Source organism: Tympanuchus pallidicinctus, unplaced genomic scaffold, assembly GCF_026119805.1.
Source record: "Tympanuchus pallidicinctus isolate F22 unplaced genomic scaffold, pur_lepc_1.0 scaffold4, whole genome shotgun sequence".
Classification (NCBI taxonomy): domain Eukaryota; kingdom Metazoa; phylum Chordata; class Aves; order Galliformes; family Phasianidae; genus Tympanuchus; species Tympanuchus pallidicinctus.
Genome location: NW_026294758.1, coordinates 10,570,914 through 10,591,703, shown reverse-complemented (window position 1 = coordinate 10,591,703; position 20,790 = coordinate 10,570,914). Strand labels below are relative to the sequence as shown.

At 42.6% G+C, this 20,790-nt stretch overlaps 1 protein-coding gene across 1 annotated transcript in view; it reads right to left on the bottom strand.

The window, feature by feature from the left end:
• The window catches only part of PLPPR1 (phospholipid phosphatase related 1), a 144,101-nt gene extending 124,232 nt beyond the window's left edge, over window positions 1-19,869 (bottom strand). The window contains exon 1 of the mRNA XM_052700620.1: window positions 19,652-19,869. The gene's annotated coding sequence lies outside the window, so the exon portion shown is untranslated. The remainder of the gene's footprint in view (window positions 1-19,651) is intronic.
• Between the last annotated feature and the right edge of the window lie 921 nt (window positions 19,870-20,790).

Sequence of the window (20,790 nt, the reverse complement as noted above, 5' to 3'; positions counted from 1 at the left end):
TCTGGAGTAAGTATGGAGTTAAAGGAAATTACAGCAGGGGAAAAGCACCCTGCTGCTTATATATATCTTTATGTTACATTTTGATAAATCCATGCAGTCAGGAGTCACAGCACGTACATGGAAGCCTGTGGGAGTTCACCTGCGCTGGGCATCAACAGATTAACATGACATTACAGGCTTTAAAAAATTTAATATATTTCATCACAAGCATAGTGTGGAATACATACTGTAGACAAAATTCAGCCCAGCTGTGAATGACATGCAGCTGCAATCCAGGCAGTATAAAACAATTTCAGCAGCACAGCTCTGGAACAGAGACTATAAAGTAGCTGCATCTGAAAACAAGACAGTTCAGTGGACCTACTGAGTTAGTGAATGGTTAGAAGAGTAAAAGGGACAACAGCTCACCTCTTGCCTATGGTCCATACAAATGAGCTACTCAGTCAGCAACATTTGTTGTTTACATCAAACCACTCCTTCACTCACTACAAGAGATGGCTGAACATGGAGGAGCAGCTTGTAGAAAGTCACTGTGCACATCTGACAAGCACATTTCTATGTGACACTTCTACAGAAGCCATGTTCAAATGAAAGATTTTGTTATTATCTATATCCTTACTGCCATGCTACATATCTCTGTCTTGCTCAGACAACGCAGAAACTTCCAAAGTAATTACCGAAATGAACAACCTCTTCCAAGAAATAAGATAGCAAAGGACTGATTAAATCAAGCACTAATTCCTTGGAGACTGATGAGAAACTGGATAGTAAATAATTTACTCCATGCCATGAGCATTCGCTGTGAACTCTTCCCATGAAAATACTATCACATCTGCTTTCTCCTTCACAAAACTGGTACAGGCAAACACAGCTCTTGGATCCTTAGGGCTGTGCTCTCCGCTGGTGAAAATGGCAGAGCTTCAATGAAGCTCCTGATTGCGGTTGGAGCCTTCACTAATTAACTGAAAGCTTTTTGAGATCACATCAGGCAACAAAAGCAGTTATATGTCCTTTTATCACAGATGCAGCAAACTACAAGTTTTTCTGTTTGCTAGCTTGCAAAGCAATGCCAGTATCACGAAACCTGACAAAAATGAAGATACATTTGTTTTAAAATTAACCAACAGATCAGTCAGCAATGGTCAAACAGAGCCCAAGGAGAGAAGAATTTAAAGTCAAATGGTGCTCTCTAATGTCCAATTGTGTAACCACTGTCGAACAAGGAAGTTGGCCAGAAATGGCATTCAGACAACCTGTGTGTGCTGTTGCACCCTGCTGCTGATTGCTTAAATCATGATAAAGCATGTAACAACGCTCACCAGTGGGTGACTGCTGTCAGTGCTTGCTGTGCTTATGGGCTACCGCCTTTTGTCTGTGAGTTCCTGAGATCTAATTCTTAATTTTTAATTCTGATGTTTCATAACTTCTGCTCAGCTTTTACCCAGTTTGGTGGGTTCCCATTCCTGCAAAAATCTCCTTTTCTCAGTGTGTGTTTACAGCCCGGGCCTGTTCTGGGCAGTGCTTCCAGTGCAGATGAGGGGCATTCTCACAGAACCTCCCTGCTGCAAGAGGAGCTGTGCAAGGGATTTGGAGACATGGCTGCATTGCATTTTCAACTCAGATCACACACTGCATAGAATCATATCACAGAATGGCTCAATGATCACCTAATTCCAACCTTCTGCCATGGGCATGGTTGCCATCCACTACATCAGGCACTTTATCCCTTCCGTGGAAGCTCTCTTTCATGCCACTCACTGTCAAATGGTCAGGAAAATCAGAAAAGGATAGAAAGTTATTCTCTTTGTGTGGGACAATATTGGTCCCTGTTTATTGAGCACAACACAATTTGTTGTGCCCTTTGACCTGGATTCAGCCAGGTTTACTAGGAGTGAGCACAAGCACAGTTATCTTCCACAGTAAATTGTAACAAAAATGCTGTCCAATCCACCATAGGGAAAAGTGAGACAATCTTCTGAGTTTCCTCTCAGGTGGGCTCTTTCAGTTCTATACTCAAAGCAAAGAGCTGTTTCTGTGTCTTCCAGTACTCTACAAGATTTCATAGGCTGTCCAATGACTGTTTTCCATTCTGGACATTTTCTTCATGCGCACAAACTTCAATGACTATTTAACATGCTGCCTTTACTCAAAGTGGCCCATGATCAGTGCAGCATCAGGCAGTGATATTCCATCTCCCACACAAAAGCTCCCACCGTCTTATGTGGATGCTCAACCCAGCAGTAGAGCCAGAAAAGAGGCTACTGGCAGAGATCACTCCTCATCATTATCATTTCTCTAGGGAAATGTAACTACCCTGACCGCATGGTGTGTGCAGAGCAGCAGATGCAGGTGCTGCAGGCTGTCTGTACATCAGCTGCCCCAGCACTGTCTGTCCATACACATCTGCCTGAATCAGGTTTGAGATACCTTCTTGTTGGAAAGCTACCAAAACCCTTAAGCACCTGGGTGAATACTCTTTTAATTTTGAGCCTTACTGTTCTATGAAGCTGCTTCCACTTGAGCTTGCTGGTTGGAAGCTGGGGTGAGACAGCAGGCTTTGTCTCTCAAGAGACTTGGGATGGTGTATGAAAAGAAACGGAACACTGCAGCATTAAGGAGAAGGGGAGAGTGATAAAAACCACATATATATACATACACACACACACATAATATACCCATGTACATAAAAGAGATCTAAAAGAAGGAAGATTAGAATGGATAGAAAAACAAAGGTGGTTTTTTTGCTGTTTATTGTTGTTTTTTTTATGATAAGGGCAGTGAGGTACTGGTACAGGTTGCCCAGAGAGGTGGTGAATGCTCTCTCTGGGGACACTCAAGGCCAAGCTGGACTGAGCTCTTGATGTAGCTGTAGATGTCCCTACTGATTGGAGGGGAGTTGGACTAGATGGCTTTTAAGGGTCCCTATCAATTCAGACAATTCTATGATTCTATCATTCTTTGTTAATCTTTCTCTGCTGCAGCTGTGCATACAGGAGACCACGCAGGAACATATAGAAAGTAAAACTTAGGGACAAACGCCTGAAAACCTAGATTTCTAAAAAAAATAGTATTTTCACCTCTAAACTTCTGGCTGCAATAGTATGGCTGGCTGCAACAGTAATTCCTGTGAAATGTTGTTATGGGCAGTGAAACAAGGGAAGAAGCACTGCTGGTCTCCAAGCCACTCATCACAGAGAGACAGCTGTGCAACTCCGGAACAGTCATCACTTCCCCTGCTTTGGTTTCACAGGGAAGCCAAGGGCACCCAGGCTTTGCTCTGTCTGACTCCTATAGAGATCACTCCACTGTGACTGGTAAAATATAAATGTTTCACAGTATAAATGGTTGCTCTGGAGATAAGCTTTGCTAACACTCTAAATGACACACAATGCAAATAAATTTTTATGGTGAAACAAGCACAGAAAAGGTTAGTTTTACTGTCTTTTCAGAGAAATCAAAGGAAGAGGGTGGTAGCTGAGAGCAGTAAGAGGGTTGAGGGTGAGGTTGCAATAAAGATGAAACAAATCTTGTGGCACAGACAAGTGCAATCCATTAGAGAAAGCAAAGGTCTGCATTCCACTCTTCTTTCAAGACTTCAAATAGATTACAATGATGCAGGTGTCAGCAGAGCATGGCCCTCTGCAACCAGCTGGGCTTGCATGCAGCTGTGATTGCAGAAGGTAGATCTTGATTGGCAGCAAAAAGCATCACTGACAGAGCTAGCTCTTGTGGGGCCTCCAGAGAAAGGTCAAAGAGCAGGCGTACAGACTAAAAGGAGGAGGCATCCTCATGAGGAATAGCAGAGATGCTGAAAAAAGCTGAGTGTCAAGATATTCTCCCACCTTTTATCCAAAGGCCACAGGTCCTGAAAAGGATAAGCAGTTTAACTGCCACTGGTTAATACTTCTATCTGAAGTATCTGTTCATGTGAAGAGCAGAATGATAATCAAGTCCTCTGATACAACAGTCCCATGGTGAAAAAGGAAATATGCTACTTACGAACACACTCTTGTGTTAGAGGAAATCTATCAGAGAAAACTAGAATACAGCATATCATCAAATTTCATGTAATGCCAATTATTTTCTAAACTTTCAAAGTGTTTCCCTTCTTCCTTTTCATCCAGAGCAGAAAGCAACTATATTTCAGTTTAATGCAGTGGGTTTTAAAGTGGATTAAAAGGATACTTGAGCTGGCTATTTATTTTTTTTCATATTGACCATGGGAATTGTCCTTTCCTCAAAACCCATTTTTTCAAAACCACTTTAAAAAGGAGTATATTGTCTTTCAAATGAAAAGAGACAGTGACTGACCTTGAAAATCTTTTTTTCCCTACGTTTTTGAACAAGAAAACATCTATAATTGGCACATCTCATTAAAAAACTTAGCTATGCTATCATAGTAATAAGTGGTTAGCGAAGTGAGACTAACATTTTAATTAAGTCCTTTTCATTTCTAGGCTAATTTTCATTGCATTATGAGAACATTTTAGGGTTACAGAAGCCTGTCCTATGCTCAAAGTCATGCTAAAAACACTGTTCTCAGTTACATTACTGCTGCTTTTCCATAGGGCATTACAAAACATTTATTTATTTAATCCAGTCTCCCCCCTTCTGTTTGTGTGTAGTTAAAATACATCATCTGTAGTAACTCACCTTAAGGCCCTGGCTTCTTAAAACTCAGAGATTACATTAGGGTTGACCTTCCCGTGTACCCTCTTCAGGAGGATGCTTATTAGACAGAGAGTTATTGGAAATTGTAGTAGCTTGGACATTTGATCTGTACCCAGCCAGCAGCAGATAAGCTGTGATTGTAACCACAGACACTGGAGCTGGTACAAAGGAATCAGAGCAGTCACATATCACACTCCACATCCCACCTGACAGTGGCAGCCTCCAGGTGCTCAGCAGGTGGTAGCAGACTGTCAGGTAATCAACCTTTCCACAGCTTGCTTCTAGTCCCTGGACGCTCATGACCTAAATGCATCAGAGCAACCATCCTTTCCACTTCTGTCAAGCTATTTTATGTCTCACCCATTTCCTTTCTGGCCAAATCACCTAGATGTGAAACTTCCTGAAGAAGTCTGTCAGTGCTGGAAGTTCCTCAGTGGCAGAATAAACACTTGAGCAAGCTCCAGGTCTTTCGGGTGTCAGAGAAGCTAACTTGATTTGACTGTTGTCTAAATAGGAAGAGATACAAAGGTAACAAAATAGGGTGGAAGGTGACAGAAAAAACACCAACAGATGAGCTGGTACCTAGAGCTAAGTCTAAACAGCTCAACACAAATTTGTCTGGAAAAGAAATACCTAAATGAATCACTCTTTATTTCATCCAGGGAGGGAGTGAAGTACAGCACTCCAAGGATAGGTAGAAGACTGTGAAAAGAAGGTAAGGAACTTGTTCTTAATTCTCACAGGAAAGAAAAAAAAAGAAAGAAAAAAAAAAGAACCCAATAACAAAACAGTGAATGGTCTTGAGGTGCACATTCAAATAGCAGATCTTCTGAAAAAAGTGTGCCTTTGCTGGTCTTTTGTGAATCCAGTAAACGGATTTAAGACCCAAGAAAGCAGAATACAGAGCTGTTGGAATTGAGTCCAGAGAAGGGCCATGAAGATGAGCAGAAGGCTGGAGCGCCTCTCCTATGAAGACAGGCTGAGAGAGCTGGGCTTGTTCAGCTCGAAGAAGGTTTGCCATTAGGTTCAAGAGCATCAAAAATCTTTCAAATTCTATGAAAAAAGTTACAACAGGAGGCAGAAAGGTGATATGGAAAATCCCTTGCAGCACATAATGTCAAAAAAAAAAAAAAAAAAAAGAAAGAAAGAAAGGTCTATCATTTCTCTTGAAACATGGGCACCCAAAGATTTCAGTTTGCAGTTTATTTTTGTCTTTTGTTTCATGTTAGGTCTATAAGAATGACCAAGATGGGAGCTGAGACTTGGCTAGCAGAGTAAAGATTTATAAAAAGTTGAAGAACATTAAATTAACACAGCAATTAGAAAGAGACTGGATACCTGCATTACTCATTGCTTAACTTAAGTAAACCAGAAATGAAAGAAAAACCTCAAGTACTATTCTGATTGGCTTAATTTCACACAGTGATAGAGCTAGGCTGCCTGCTTAGGTAATGCACTTTCGCATGACACAGGCTGTCCTCTTCCATAAACCTACGTAACTCCACTGGCTGCAACAAATTCAGCTGTCAGCTGTGATCAGTACCAGAGACTTTCCCTTCATGTCCAGGTGGAAAGAAAGGGGGAAAGAATGCATACTTCTCTGGAAGATACCTGTCAAGTTCAGATGCCTTTTCAGAAGATGCTCCTGAGACAAGACATGCATTACTGTGTATAAAAGACAAGCAAAAGAAACTCCTTCCCTGTTTGCTCAGTTGGTCAAACTAGGTGTGTGTTCCAAAAGCGAAAATAGAGAAAAGGAGCACTAAGAGGGCTCTGCCTTATAGGACTGGTCTGTAAAGGTGAAGGTGTGCATTAACGTAGATATGTTAGAAGACCAAAGGGGGAGACCCCATCTTCATGTCAGCCTGGAAGATATAAATCAAATAGGAATGCAACAGAGACAAAGGCTCTTTTCTATAACATCTTTTAATAGCTCTTGATGCTCACTACCACTTATACCACTTCATTCAGATTTTTTTTCCACCTCTCCTTCTATGTCATATCATCTGTCTTTTGCCATCCCACTGAAAGTCCAGCTTTATCTTCAGTAACCCACATTTGTCATATACAGGCATGTTGTGCATATATCACATGAAATTTTGCATGACTTTCAAGATAACAACTATATTTTCCCAGTACCCCAGCACCCCAGCATTTGTCTGCAAGCTGTCAACTGCTTGGATGTTCAGCTACTGCTTAAAGCAAACGGATAAACAGAGCATGAACCTTTTCTGCTACATTAGGGCTGAGGGAGAAAGAAGTTCTGAAAATTAGTTTCTAATTCCCATCTGCCACCCACCTGAACTGAAATATTTCAATTATTTCTTGCACTCCACAGTTCATCAGCAAAACCTTCCAGAAGAAGAATTCTTTGACTGCATAAATCATTTTTTAAAGTACCAATCTTGAATCACTGATGGCTTAACTGAAACTCGGAGTCTCACACTGAGACTGCTCAGACTTAAAACAAACTCAGTATTGCAGTTACTAACCCAAATGCCCTAACTAATTCTTGCACATAATCCCAGTTTACTCTCCTGATACAGTTCCTGAAGAAACCTTAATTTCCTTCTGCTGACATCATTATTACATGGAGATAAAATCAAAACTGTAAGACAAAAAAAAATAAATGAAGATTGAGATGATCAGCAAATTGAGGAAGGCCAACTGGATATTCAAACAAGACTGGGAAGTACAAGATTCTTCAGGAAGCCAAGATGGAAACCAACCTGAAAAGGACCTGACCTGCCAGCCAGGCTGTTGAAGGCTCTGCCACTAAATATGTAGATGCAAACAAAACCCAGAATAGTTGCATGACTCAGAAAGTCACACAAAACCAGTCACACAAAGCAGAAAATGCTTGCAGTAAGGCACGAGTTGTTGTAAAGACAGGATACATAAAATGTTGTTGAGGATGATGAACACCAGTGCATCCTTAGATGGAAGCTTCAGACTGAGGGCATGGTCACATACAGAGAAGATAAGTAGATTTTTCTGTTATGACAGACTGGAGGAGCTGACAAGGGGCGTAGCATAGGCAATGCCCTAGGCTGATGCCTAGAAAGACACAGCCATCCCAACGTACTATCACCCTCTTTTTTCCCACAGAGCCACTCAGTGCCAAACGAAACATTTTGCACATTTAGGTGCTGACACCACCAAGGCAAAGATTGCAAAATGTGCTTTTCTATCCTGTGATTTTATGAGCTTTACTTGAAACTCACGCTGTGCTCTCTCTGCTCTAATTAACATACCATTTTCTGCCTGACTCACCTCTCCTTCACAAAACAGTGTAGATTTTATTCCTGTTTTTCTTTTTCCCCCACTGAATACATTGAAGAAATATTTTTTCCTCTTTTCTTTGTTATCTGCAGTATTGACAGGCTGCAGATTACAGATCTAAATGAAATTTTACAAGCATTAAGGCTTACTATTTTGCTTAGTATTTTTCTATTGGCTGTCTTCATCTACTACCTATGTCATTTTAAGAAGCAAATCTAATCTCCATGCACTCCAAGGTGAAGTTTAGCATGAGACCTGTGAAACAGGATTTGGAACTGAACAGTGGTTTGCTAGTCCTCCAAATCAGGGCAGACTTCCTGGGATCAGGAACTGCTATGGTCTCAAAAGGAATTTAGGAGCCAGACAAACATGAAAAGTTGTCTCTACTCAACAAATCCCTCCATTTTTTTTTCTTTCTGTTGTTGTTGTTATTCTTTGTTTTCGACAATTACAAGGACAACTTCCAAAGCATGTCTGTCTTTGGAACTTGCTGTACTCGCAATTACAAGTGCATTCTCCTGCCCAGAATAATGCAGCCAAACATCAACTTTTTTTGATATCTCTGGTGCAAAACTCTAGAGCTGGGAAGCCATTTCACTGAGTTATTCAGCTGAGAACTCCATGAATAACTTTGGATCAGATAAAGTAAGTCATCTTTAAGGACTGTGAGATACATCCGTCAGACCAAGTCACTGACAGGAGCAGAAACTGTCTCAACTGTATAAATGAATACAAGGAAGAAGTGCCTCTGAAGATAAATGAAGCCTTATTATTGTACGGGGAAGGCAACAATTAATAATATAAGGATGTGTTATGAAGACGTTAGTTTCCCAAGAAGACACAACTGAGGAAGATAAAGTTATCTGTTAGCAAGGTAAGTTCTGGTAGGCAAGCGAAGGCTTACAGAAAAATAGTCTTCCCTGAAACACTAGTCAAGTATATATTTCTAGTAACAAAAAATAGCTTCTGAAAATATGTTAAAAAAAAATAAATCGCAAATTCAGTCAGAAATTCCCTTCCTGATGATGCTGAACTGCAGTTGACAGTGGACTTCTGTCATGGAGAGCACTGACATGGCAGATAGTGATCATCATATGCTGCCAGAAGTGTAGCAACAAGCATCTCCCTCACTTAGCACACAAGAAAGTATCCCACGCATAGTTCAACAGCGTAAGTTAATGATGGTCTCTGCTCTGATGGTAATCTGGGCATAAGTGAGTAGTACACATTTCAAGGTCATATGATAAAGGGACAACACACTCCAGATGCTCTCCTGATTCCAGACTACCAGGCAGGATAATAACATCCACCCCTAAGTTCACCTAATCTGAGATATAACACAGTGTATTTTGAGTATTAAGACAATCAACACTACTCTCTTTAAAATAACGCCAGTTATTTGATAATAATCTTTTTTTTTTTTTTCCTGTGTAAATGAAATATTTATAGGGCTACTGGCCTGAAAGTCACTGAAGGACAGGCTTCTTCTTGAAATGGATTACTTGATATTCTAAGAGCTTTACTTTCCTTTTGAACACCCTGGTAGTGCTGAACCAAAGACATGAGCATTAGGTTGGATTAAAACTGCAGACTAGATCATTATGTACTGGAAAATACAGACTGTCATGCCAGGAAATGCAGATCCATCAGTATTGAAAAAGTGTCAGGAAGTTAACATTTATCGTTTACTTGATCTTACCTTCATATTTAGAGATGAAAGCCAATAGAAACACAAATAAGGTCGGTGACCTTATATTTATCCATTATTTGCAATTTTATGTGGAACATCCTTTTATTACTCTTTGTTTAGCTAGACATTAATATTTCTCTATGAAAGCTGTTTATTCATAACTCTGGTCGTAGAAGGAAGCAAGGTCTGATGCTATGCCTGGGGAGGAACATTGTTACAGGCTTATAAAAAAACTTCTCAGCTGAAGAGTTGTTATTCTGAGGTGGGAAAATTTTTGTTTTGGTTCCTCTTTCCTCTGTCACTCCTGGGAAACACAAGTAATATTAAATAAATGCAGTCCATCCTATTTATACCACTGGTACTCTGCTGAACACCAGGTGTCTGCCATCCCTTCACTTAAGAGACCTTCAAAATCTGAAGGAATGAACAGAGAAGCTGAAAATCAGTCAGTGAATGGACAGAAGAACATAGTTTCAGTTAACAGTGCCAGCATTTGGTTTCGAAGTTGAACTCTTCCTTGCTATCGTTTGTTTATATATTTATTTTACAGATAGGGACTACACGTTGTAAAGAGACAGCACAAAGCAAACAAAATGTTTCATTCCATCTGAAATGACATCGCATTTTCTTCCCATCAGTAAAAAAAACAGCTGGTTCTTATGGTCAACCAAAAACAATTCCCTTCATGGTTCCCTTACTCCCTTACTTTACCTCTTATGTCCAACACAGAACCACAGACTCCAGAAAATCTCTGTAAGAACCCACTTAAAGAACACAAATGTATGACCACAGAGGTGGTGCAGTTATCATCCGCAGAGGAGTTTGAGAAATGTTTAGATGTTGTACTGAGGGACATGGTTTAGTGGGAAATATTGGTGATAAGTGGATGGTTGGACTGGATGATCATGGAAATCTTTTCCAACCTTGGCGATTCTATGATTCTATGTAAGTAGAACTGGGGAGAGCAGGGAACCTACACTGCATCCTTAATCTCTGTTTGTTAATTCAAGCACCATTTCTTTTTTCTTACTCTAGATACCAAATTGGAAAGTAGTATAATCTCAGGAAACTGAAGACAGCGATATACTTCACTGAAGACATTCTTTACTGAAAGAATGGATGAACTCTCACATGTTCCTTTGAATATAAACATGTACATAGTAAAAACAGAAACAAATAAAATACTGCAACTCAAAATGGTTGCTCCTTTTATGGTGCAATTTTAAACAAAAAACAAAGCAAAGTCTCCAAAAAACAGCTGTTTATCAGTATTGTTCCTGTGAACAGTACTTCTTCTTACTGTTTGGGGTCAAAATTTTTAAATCCTGAGTAATTTTTGGCAGAATTCTCTATGTTCCTGAATTTTATTTTGCTATGGAAACTGCCTGCACAAGAGAAGTGAAGTAATAAGCTAGCCAGTTCTAGTCAAAATTTCCTCCATTCTCATACAAATCAGAAAGGGAATGATTGACACATAGTCTTTGAACAGCCTCTCTTGAAAGATATTTTCTTGTAGCACAGACACTGATGTTCTTGCTCAACACCTGTGAATGAGTTATATTCTGCAACTGCCTTGCACAGTGTCTTAGCAGAGGCATGTTGTGCACAGGCCAATTCCAGCACCCCTTATGCAGTCTGATAGCCTGTGCGTGAGCCGGGTGCTCTTTTGCTTACATGAACTGCACATCCCCAGGGGTGGGGTGGCAGGACAGATTAATTTGGCCTCTATGTTGTCATCAGCTTCTGCGTAACGTTCAAGATGAAGATAATCCAACTCTTTACTGCCTTTCCCTTCAGTTGCCCCTCTTTATCTAATATATTTGAAAATTTTCAACTTGTTTCTGAGATACCTGGATTCATGTGTCAAGTACAGGAAATACACTAGAGCAGAACTGGAGGTCCTACATTGGTAAACTTCACATGGACAGCGGCTTCTCTCCATTCTGCAATGGTGCCTGAAGCGATTACGTACCAATAACTTTCCTCTTGTTTTGGCAGTCTCATGTAGCCATGTGTCTGCCCTGCACAACCCATGACCTACCTCAGGTTCATCCAAGAGCACTACAAAACGTGTCCTTTGCTCTTCTGGAACCACAGCCAGGACGCCCCTGTGTGCACACTGGATCTGTATTTGGGAGCACACAGATACATGGAGGAAGCAAGCAGTAGAGTCTCAGTAAGATCCAGAGGACACTGGGTATGTCTCGATTAATTGATTGAATAATTAATTGATTGATTAATTTTTGTGGTATTTTATTTGCTGAAAGACATTACCTGCTCCTAATAGTTGTGGTATGTCTTTCCAAATAACAGTCTGTATTCTCAAGGTAACAAAGACTAATTTGCCTTGCCTAAGTGATGAAAGGATGTGAAACCTCTGTAAATTTTTGGCTTACATTTGCACAAGGGAAACATGAAATTCCCAACTCACCCTAGCATTAGGAACATACACTGGAGAATGGTATCTTCTGACTGATGTTCTTCTGCTGTTAAAAAACTACCAACTATCACCACTCACAAGCTGAACTACTTTCCATGAGCAGCTTAGATCCCAAGTACCCCTGCTGCAAAGATGATCCGCAATCAATCAATTTTTCATAAATCATAAAATCATTTGAGTTGGAAGGGTGCCTTAGAGGCCACCTAGTCCAGCTTCCCTGAATTGAACAGGGACACCTACAGCAGATCAGGTGCTCAGAGCCTGGTCCAGTTGACCTTGAGTGTTTCAAGGGATGGGGCACCACCGCATCGCTGGGCAACCTGTGCCAGAGCCTCACCACGCTTAACATAAAAAACCTTTTTCCTTACATCTAACCTAAGCCTCCCCTCTTTAATCTGACACCATTTCTCCATGTTCTATCACAACAGATCCTGTTAAAGACTCTGTCATGTCCCCTTCTTTCTTATAGCCCTCCCTTAGATACTGAAAGGCTGCTATCAGGTCTCCCTGGAGCCTTCTCTTCTGTGGACTGAACAGCCCCAACTCTCTCAGCCTGTCCTCACAGGATACGTGTTCCATCACTTGGGTCACTTTCGTGCTCTCTTCTGGATGTGCTCCAACAGGTCCATGTCTCTCTCTTGGATGAAGCACTCACACCCAGTTCTTTGAAATCTGCTCCACTTTCAGCTTGTTAGGTTACAGCCAACATTTCTGCAACCTACTATATAGCACAACTATTAGGAGCAGGGATTTTGAGCCTCCTGACATATCTCTAAGACACACTAGAAAAACGTTTATGCTCTCATGCATTTTTCCTCCTCTATTGACCACACTTCAGTTGGATGACACCTCCCCACTTCTTCACGGGGTGCATAGCAGCACTCAGAGCAACCAGCAGGCACTATCCTTACAAAGTATCATCTGGAGCCATTTTGCATTCTGCAAGGGCAGTCATCCCACCTCCCTGCTCTTTGCAGGCTGTCCTCCCTTGCTTGCCCCAGGTCTGCCTGCTGGAGCTGGTGTGGTGTTTAATGAGTGCAGCCAAAGCCAGTCTGACAGGTGAGAAAGATTTTTAGCATGCAAGAAAATGAATATACAGCAAGACTGCTCTGTGAGAGGGTAAGATTCCTGTGTGAGACTGTGTAAACAGTGCTTCTGACTTCATTTACCCAAACATGGTATGCCATCAGAACAGCATTATTCTCACAGGAGTGCTTTACTGGTATTACAAGCAAGCCCCCAGCACAAAGGAGAGTGATTTAGATGCAATACGGAAAAAAAGACATGGTTTTATGATAGCTTTTCATTCTTACAGCACCTTTCCTTTCTTCCTTAAATGGTTCTCATAGGATTCTGCAGAAAATTCCAGCTGTGTTTCATGAAATATATTTTTCAAGTTTCTAGCTGAGTGTCTCAATCAATTTAAAAACAAGCACCTAACACAAACTGACTTGCTTTTCAGTTCATGAATTGTGAACTCTCCCATGTACAATAAATGGGAGAAGTAGAAAAACAAGTTACTGTACAAGAGGTACTGGTAATTACTCAGCAAATACAGTAAATTATTACATGTGTGGAAATTAAATGTACTTCTTTTTTTCACTGAGTACTTTACAAGTGTGGGTGACAGAAGCTTGCAGCAGAATATAAATGTGATACAACTGCCTTTTGCAGTATGTGTGTTTCCATCAAAGTTGGATTTTTTCCTCCTCTTCTTTTCTTGATTGATTTGAACTGATGGGCTGTGAAGCAGGATTCTGAGCTCACTGGTGCCTCAACAAAGCAGAAAAGAGAGGCATGAGAAACATCTATGAAAATGTAAGTTGAAATCTCATGCTTCCATTTGAATTAATGAAGAGTGTGGCCATTTGGAGGGGAGTGAGACCCTCAGCTTCTCTGCAAACCCATTAGCAACAACAGTCTCCAAGCAGGCACTGAGGTTAGCTCAGACTAATCTGCAGGGGACACGAGGCAAGAGATCCAGACACGTTTGCTGAGATTTGTACAAAATCTGTGCTCATAGGAGATTAGGAATGAGGTTCAGTTTTGTAACTGTGCAGAAATTAACTTTAAAATCAGTGCTACATCCTGGAATTGTAATGATGGACTTTGCTTAGTCTCGCATTTGCCACTGTACCTCATGAATTCTGCAAAGTCTTTGTCACCAGTAATAACAGCCATGAAAATGATCTTTTGCTCTTCCATACGAAACTTTTCTGAGCAAACAATCAGCCCTTTGCTTACAGCCCTTCACAGTGCAACAAAGAGAAACGGAAAATCAAAGGAACACTACACTTTAAAGGCTATTTAAACTAGGTTAAAGGAATGTAAGATATGTGATAACATAAACCATGCCATCTTATCACGGATAAAAGTGACACTGTTTAAAAAAGAAAAAGGAGAAACCTTACTCCAAATACAAAGGATGTCCAAGTCCATGGGTGACTTAAAACTGTGATCCTGCAGATACAGCTCTGTTGGCTGGTAACACATGGCATGCCTTTAGATTTTTCCTGCTCCTTAGATCCCCAGAGGACACTTTAAATCAATTATTAGCATGTTTGTGCGCAAGGACCTGCTTTGAAGCTAATTCTTGTTCTGATTGTGAGAACAATGCAGCATGCGACTTTCAGAAAAATGGATCAAAACACTGTCCTGTATGTGTTAGTCCATTCTGCTCCCACTCTGCTGCCTATGGCAACCTCTGTCCAACTAATTATATCCTCAGTCACTCTTGCATGATTTTCAGTACAATCCTAAGAATGGCAGCTGCACAAGACAAACCACACAGTCCAGTGGGATGTCCTGCACCTCACACTAGCAAAGCTCCACCGTTTGCAAACAGGGCACGGAAACCCATTTTTGGAAGGGAGGTTAAATTGCATTTCAAGAGACACCATGATCCTTAGAAAAGAAAGTGGTAACACAACAAAGATTACCATACGAATGGGGCTGCCCATCATCCCCAATCAAACTGGAACTGCCCACATGACTGTTCCAGGTAACCAAGGGAAAGACAAGATCAGAGGCCTAAATCTACACCCTTTATTCAGGGTGTAACAGCCTAAGAGGACCAGGGAAAAGGAGAGATTGAGGCAGTGAATGACTGCGAGGAGGTCTCAGCACTAACAGCAAGAAGGGCTGTTCAGTGTGATTTTGATGATGCATAGGTAAGCTGCAGGCTACCAATTGAATATGTGTTCCAAAAAGAGGAATGAGTGAACACTGATTCCATATCTAACAACCAAGTGAAGGATTACTCAAAGTAGTTACTGATTCAAGTTTTTCAAACCTAGTTTATGTCATCCAACAGGCATCCAATGGTAATGTAACTTTAACAACAACGTTAAATCTTCAGAATCAGAGCACACACACAGATAGAAGTGCCACTCAGACTACTCCCTCAGCTGCTGCCAAGCATCTCTGAAAAGCACTGCTGAAGAACAAATTTCATCTTGATACACAATAAATAGCAAGCAGTGCCAAAGTAGGTAAGAGCGAAGAATCTGTGAGCAGGTTGCAATATCAATTTCACACTATAGTGGCAATAAACATGTTGGTCTTTAGATTTATATTAATGCCCCATCCAAATATCACAGCATCATAAAATCACAGAGTGATAGAATTCTGGAGTCTTTGCAGCTTAGATTGGAAGGCTCCTCAAAGATCATCATGTTCCAACCCCCTCCTACATCAAGTTATGGATTGGCTGCTCAGGGCTCCATCTTACCTGGCCTTGAACACCCCCAGGTATCCGCTGCCTCTCTGAGCAGCCAGTACCAGCACCTCTCCACTTTCTTAGTGAAAAACTTCCCCCGACATCTAAATTTTCCCTTCTTCAGTTTAAAACCATTCTCCTTTGTTCATACACTATCTAAATATCTACATATTAAAAACACCAAAAACTTTGGGTATTCCTCGGAGAATTAAGTTTGCAGATGTGATGCACACAGTCTATCTGTGATAAGCTTAAAAAAGTTTAAAATCTGTAATCTACTCAGCAGCCCAAGAAAGCAGGACCGACGAAAAGCACAGGGCTACCTCTTCAGAACTCAGTAGGACAGCAAGCCAGAGTATCAGAAAACACTGGATTTCCTCCAGAATTTTAAAATTCAAAGCACAGGCTATTACAGACCTTCAGTTAAACCCAGAACAGATATTATGCAGTGAATTCTGGAGGACTAAGCTCTAGGCTGCCAACCAAGATAACAGAGCAAAGCTGAATCTGATTAATTCAAGTGGGATTTTCACCCAGAAAAGATCAGCTAAAAAAAAACAAATGAAGACTTCAAGAAAACAAATGAACAAACAAACAAAACTTTTAGCATAGTTTGTACTAACAGAGCAAGGGGCAATGTTTCTAAACTGGAAGAGCATAAATGTACATTAGGCATAAAGAAGTGGTTTTTCACTATGAAAGTTGTGAGGCACTGGAACAGGTGGTGCAGATAAGCTGCTGATGCTTCATCCTTGCAAGGGTTCAAAGTCAGGTCGTACAGGGCTTTGCGCAACTTGATCTTGTAAAAGAAGTCCCTGGTTGGGCTGCTTGGATTAAACAAACTTTAAAAGGATATCTCCAACCCAAACCATTCTATGAATCTGTGATTTAAGCTTAAGTAAATAGGAATGTTTTCACTTCCTAAGAAACAACAGCTTCGTTTTCAGTAACTCAAGGTTAATCGCACAGTGAAATTGAGTGGGCTCAGAGGTGTGGAACCAGGTATCACAAATCTCATCAGCATAAACCAAGAGAGAGAAGAAGAGGCTGCCAAGATGAACCAAAAAAACTATTTTTTTTTTTTTGTTTCCCCTGCAAAGAGTAATACAACCCTTATTCTCCACAGAACTTTAAGTGCATTTTACATTTTCTAACCCTTTTTAAAAATTGAACCAGACTTGGAATTTTGGTGAGATAACTGCATCTACGTGGCAAAAGTTCCACCAGGGACTTCAAACCCCGGACAGAACAGTTAACAGCTTTCAGAAAGCTGTTTTTTTGGCACATAGCTTCAGCCAGCAGAAACTGTAGATAACTGACAATTCCACAATTACACCTCACTCGAAACAATATTCACCATGGATACTGAGAAACTGGACAAACATACTTCCTCCACGCTGCTGTTTTCTGCAGAACAGTAAGATACGTGTGGTTATGGAGACTATTACAAAGTGGAAAAATCAGAGTGCTGGGAAACAGACCAACTTGTTCAACATACAGTGAATACAGTGAAGTAACAGTTATATAAATGCTTTTGAATTAAAAAAAAAAAAATGCTTCAAAAAACAGACAAACGAACAAACAAAAAACCCCACAAAACCCAATTTCCATCTAGACTCGTACCACTGAACAAAAATTGAAAAGAGTGAGGGGAAAAAAAAAAAAAAAATTATTTTATGGTTACTGAGGTTGTCGGAGAAAAGTAAGATACAATATTAAAAGAACAAAATGAAATGGACTGCTGTGGCCCAATTAAAAATCCAAAAATTTTCTACTCCTGAACTTTCTCAACTCAGTTAAAATATATCTAATTACTATATTAGAACCACCTACAGGATTTGTAACTGAGCAGAGGCTACTGTATGCCTAACCAAGACACAGCCTTCCACCAGCTCTTTCTCTCCTCTGAAGTCTCACCAAAATCAGAAAGAAAAAGCACAGTCCTTGGTGTTCATTAACCTGTTTCAACACACACAGTGACGACTTCAACTGTTCTGCTGAGGTACATCAGCCATTTCTGAAACAAATTCACATCCAGCACCAAAGAAGTAGCACTAAATATCATTCTGAATTAAAAAAAACAGTGGGCTTAGCATGCTTTTTTCCATCATAACTTGCTTTCCACTCAGGGTGGGCATAGGCTGCCATTCATTGAAATATGGTGGGCAATTTGGAGAAGGGAGGAGTGAAAATAAGTAAATGAGGGGAGGCAACAGAGATGAGTTGTCATAGTTCCCAGTCGCTGACAGATACTCAAAAAGATGTCACCTTTTTCCTTCTTTTCCCTTATGTCAAATCTGCAAATTGTGTTCTCCTGTGCAACACATTTACATTTACTTATGGACAAACGCAAAAAGGACTTTCAGAGATTCACTCTTTTTTTTATTTTTATGAAAAAAAAAACAACAAAAAAAATAATAATCACACATTAAAGTAAAAAAATGACTTTAAAAAAAGAGGGACCTCCACAGGACTGTCCTTAGATTAAACTGAATCTTTGTATTCAGAAGCTGAGGCAGTCACACAGAGCAGCCCCTGACCCATTCTGAAGTAATTCCTCTGGAAACCTCTTTCCACATCCAAGAACAAGTGCACATTCTATGAAACCTGAAGTGTTAGAAAAAGCAAACAAACACAAAAAACCAACAGAAGATAACCCTTTATTGGGCCCAGGTATAAACACAAGCAGAAATCTGAGCAGAGAGCCACGAACCGCTCCTTTTCCTCATCCTACCCACCTCATTTCTAGCAAGGACAATACACTCTGAAGTCCCCCTCCTGCCCCAGGTGTCTCCAGCAAGCCCATGAGAGCCCTTATGTGCAGCACCACTGCTGTTACCCTGACCACGCATTCCTTAAGGACTCAGCAAGAGGGACAGGGAGAACTGAATAACCTCGAGTATCAGCTAGCAAACTGCATCTCTCTACCTGAAAGCTTTAAGTAACAGCTGACCACAATGCCACCATCTTTTCCTTTACAGACCACTTAGATTTTCTAATATGTGCAAAAAGTCTCGGGATCGGGCTTCCCAGAACATCCAATACTGGCAGCGACGTTGCATGTAGTGTTATTCTTACGCCTCTGTTCTGCAGTCTTTTTCCCGCATGTAACGTATCCATAATGCTCTACTGCAGCAAGCAGTTTCATTCCAAACTACCAAACAAACAACTCCGTAGCGCTGCGAAAGAACGTGAGAGGAGAGCACGGCAGGGGAACAGAGCAGCAGAAACATGGTGTCCACTTTCCCTCACGCCGGTCTCTCTGTGGGCTGATGGCAGCCAGCACCGCTCCATCCCCACTCCCACAGGCAGGAAAACCAACACGCGTTGACTACAGCCGTAGTAAAACCATGCCGGTGGGCTGCAAGGGCAGCCAGGTGGGTCAGGAGGAGAGGATGGGGGGTCTCCTCGTGGGGAGGGCGCGCACGTATCCCCGTGGCAGGGGCGGGGGAAAACTCCACGACCTCCTCTCGGAAAGGTACCTCTCGATAAATGCCATCGCGTCGCGCCGGCGTCGCTTTCTCCGAGCAGCACGCTGCACACCCGAAGTGTGCTGCACCTCCTCCTCCATTCGCCATGTGGAGAGCAGCGAGCCGGCCCCACACAGCTTCCCCAGGCACCCCGGTCCCGCTGCCTTCGCGCTTTCCAGGGTCATTACAGGTGCAGAACACAAATCTGCAGCCGTCCACACACGAGCCCCTTTCGGAGCGGAGAACCACGCCGCGGAGCGTCCTCACCGCCCGCCTCCCGCCGCCCCAGTGCCCCCGCGGGACGCGCCGGTCTCGCCCTTCTCCCGACCCCCGCTCGCGGGACGCGGCCCCGGCCCCTCGCGGCCCCCGGCCCCGCTCACCCCGAGCTGCGGCCCTGCTACGGGCGGCGGTGTCCATGCGGGCGGGCGGGCAGCGCCCGCAAGCCGGGCATCATGGTCCGCCCTCCCTCCTCCTCTGCGCCGGTGATGAGGGGCGGGGGGGACAGGGTTGTCTTCCCTTTTTTAAAATTATTATTATTTATTTTTTATTTTCCTTTCATTCACTCCCTCCCCTTTTTTTCTTTTTCTTGTTCTTTTTTTTTTTTTTTTTTATTTAATGATGACAAGGGGATAATTAGCGCTGCTCCTTCCCCATCGCCCGCTTCTCCTCCTCTGTTTCTCCGTGCGCTGGAGCCGCGTTACAGCCCCCCGCCCCGGCTGCGGAGCGGAGGGAGGGGAAAGGGGCCGGAGACGGGGACAGGGAGGGGCGGGCGGAGGGGAGGGAGCGCGGAGATCCCCCGGCTGCCGGCGGCCGGCCGTACCCCAGCACAGCCCCTTTGTGCCGGAGCCTCTCTTCGCCGGGGTTTCCCCGGTCCCACGCGCCGCCGAGGTGTGTGTGTCTGTGATTTTATGGGGGGTGGGTGAGTTAAACGTTCCCCACCCTGGGGGAGCATTTTGCTAGCGCTAATTCAGAAGCTGTCCGGGTTCTGCTGTTTCTCCCCCAGCGCCGGTTGCGGAGGGCTGACAGTGTCCGCATCCAGCACCAGAGGCAGAGGTGGGCTGCCTCTCCCGCAAATGAGAACGGGAGGGGAAAAGCATGAGCAGAGAAGCGAAGCAGAGACACAGAGGGATGGGGACGGGGCGAGCTGTAGCAGTGCGGCTGTCCCTAAGCTCCGGGAGGTGGGATGAGGGAGGGATGCTCCGGGTGAGGCGGCCCTCCGCCTGAAGGAGGGCAAGCTGATGTTAGGAGGGGAATCCATGCACTGCGTCAGAGGCTTTCTGCCCCCAGCACTAGCCGCTACCACCGATCAGAGCCACCGCACGTCCTCACGCTGAGGCGTGTGCGCTGCCCTATGCGACTGAGCAGCTCCCGTTGTGCTTAAGTTGCTGGGCCAGGCAGAACTTGTGGCGCCCGACATAACCTTTTCTCAACAACCTATTGCTTGTGAGACTCCGTAAGAACACAGAACGCTGTGTTAAACTACGGTTTGACTCTCAGCCACAGAGGTGTTATTATCAGT